This window comes from Tupaia chinensis, unplaced genomic scaffold (assembly GCF_000334495.1).
Source record: "Tupaia chinensis unplaced genomic scaffold, TupChi_1.0 Scaffold000640_1, whole genome shotgun sequence".
NCBI lineage: Eukaryota > Metazoa > Chordata > Mammalia > Scandentia > Tupaiidae > Tupaia > Tupaia belangeri.
The window spans coordinates 243619-246247 of NW_006160161.1; the positions used below are offsets into that span (position 1 = coordinate 243619).

The window sequence follows — 2629 nt, forward strand, 5'->3', positions numbered from 1 at the left end:
TAGTTTTCCTTTTTTTTTTTTGTCATGTCCTTATCTGTTTTGACGATGAGGATGATGGAGACTTAGAATAATGAATTTCTGAGGTTTCCTTCCTTTTAAAACTTTAGAAATAATTTTAGTAGGATAGGGGTTAACTCTTCCTTAAAAGTTTTGTAGAATTCACAAGTGAAGCCATCTGGACCTGGGCTTTTCTTTGTTGGGAGGATATTTATTACTGATTCAATCTCCTGGCTTGTTATGGATCTATTCATGTTCTCTATGTCCTCCTGATTCAATCTTTGTAGATTATATGCATCCAGGAATTTATCCATCTCCTCTAAGTTATCTTGTTTGTTAGCATATAGTCGCTTATAGTATCCTCTAATGATATTTTGCATTTCTGCTATGTCTGTTGTAATATTGCCTGTTTCATCACATATTTGATTAATCTGGTTTCTTTCTTTCTTCTTCTTGATCAGTCTAGCCAATGGTGTGTCGATCTTGTTAATCTTTTCAAAGAACCAGCTTTTGCTTTCATTTATTTTCTGTATGGTTCATTTTTATTTCAATTATTTCTGCTTGAACCTTTATTATTTTTTATTGCCTGGCAATTTTGAGGATTTGTTTGTTGTTGTTTTTCCAGTTCCTTGAGGTATGATGATAGGTTATCTATTTGCCATCTTTCCATCTTTTCTTCCGCGCATTAATTGCTATGAATTTCCCTCTTATGACTGCTTTTGCTATGTCCCATAGGTTATGGACACTTGTGTACTCGTTATCATTTGTTTTTATAAATTTTTTGATTTCAGCCTTAATTTCTTCAGTAGTGAAGAAGTCATTCAGAAGTAGGTTGTTCAATTTCCATGTGTTTGTGTATTTTTGGGATTGTTTCTTGAAATCAGTTTTGAGTTTAATTCCATCATGGTCATAGAAGATGCTGGATACAGTTTCTTTGCCTTTGAATCTGTAAAGGCTTGATTTGTGTGCTAACATATGATCAATCTTTGAAAAGGTTCCATGCTGGGGTGAGAAAAATGTATATGTTGTGGATGTAGGATAGAAAGTTCTATAGATATCTGTTAAGCCTATTTGATGTATGGTATCATTTTAGGTCCTGTATCTCTCTATTTATTTTCTGTCTAGAAGTTCTGTCTAAAGTAGATAATGGGGTGTTGAGATCTCCAACAATTATAGTATTCCTCCCTGTCTCTCCTTTTAGCTCTAGTAGTCTTTCCTTCACATATTTAGGTGCATCTGTGTTGGGTGCATAGATATTTATAAGGGTTATGTCTTCTTGTTGGATTATCCCATTTATTATTATATAATGCCCTTCTTGGTCTCTTCTTACAGTCTTTGTCTTGAAATCTGTTTTGTCTGAGATCACTATTGCTACTCTTGCCCTTTTTTGATTTCCATTTGCATGGAATATCTTTTTCCAGCCCTTTACTTTTATTCCATGTATGTCTTTATCCATAAGGTGAGTGTCTTGTAGGCATCACATAGAGGGTTTCTGTTTTTTAATTCATTCAGCCAGTCTATGTCTCTTAATTCGAGAATTTCATCCATTGACATTCAGTGTAATTATCGATATTTCTGTACCTGATCCTATCATTAAGTGAGCCATTTTCTAGGCTGCTTTTTGGTCTCTTATAACTGTCTGTCTGCCTTTTTATTTTTCTTGGTATAGTACTCCCTTCAGAACCTCTGGAAGAGCTAGTCTAGAGTTGGTAAATTCCTTCAATTTTTGTTTATTCGAGAATGTTTTTATCTTTTTTTCCCATAAGAAAGATAACTTTGCCGGGTATACTATTCTTGGTTGAAATTGTTTTTCATTCAACACTTTGACTTCATTTCCCCATTTATTCCTTGCCTGCATTGTTTCCACTGAGAGGTCAGATGTTAGCCTGATGGGGTGACTTTTGTAAGTAACTCAGTGTTTCCCTCTTGCCAACTTTAGTATCTTGTCTTTGTCTGTTGTTTTTGCCAGTCTGGCTATGATGTGCCTTGGAGAGGATTTTCTTGTGTTGATTCTACTCAAGGTCCTATGTATTTCTTGGGTCTGGATATTTGAATGCCTTTCTAGGTTTGGAAAGTTTTCTTGCAAGATTTTATGGAATAAATTATCTAGGCTTTATCATTTTCTTCCTCTTCTGGGATTCTAATTATCCAGATGTTGGAGCGCCCTATGGTATCCAGTATTCCTCATGTATAATCCTAATTTTTCATGGTTGTTTTCTCAATCTTCTTGATGCTTTTTTTTAGGTCAGATGTTTTGTCTTCTACATTAGCGATTCGATCTTCTGCCTGATTTATCCAACTTTTAATACTTTCTTTTTTTTCATTTTTTTCCTTTTCCTTTCATTTATTTATTTTTACATTTTTCCACAAACATTTACTTTACATAGCAAAAAATTGTAGCTCATACTCCATAATTCTACACAGTTTACAAACAACTTTCAAAATTTCAAAATACTGAATTTTAAAGATAATGTTCAATATATGTCTTATAATTTTGTATAATTTTATGACTATAACAACAGAAGCAGTATGGTTTCAAATATATATATATATTTAGAGTGCAGACACTCGGTATATATTAAGTGGGGACATACAATGCCTCTCCTTCATAGCATGGCTTGCTTCACTCAGC

General features: G+C 33.7%; 1 protein-coding gene across 1 annotated transcript in view; it reads left to right on the plus strand.

Annotated features, from left to right (window-relative positions):
- Window positions 1-2629, plus strand: part of LOC102489419 (palmitoyltransferase ZDHHC15-like) — a gene marked incomplete at its 3' end in the record, with an annotated part of 89916 nt that overhangs the window by 50438 nt on the left and 36849 nt on the right.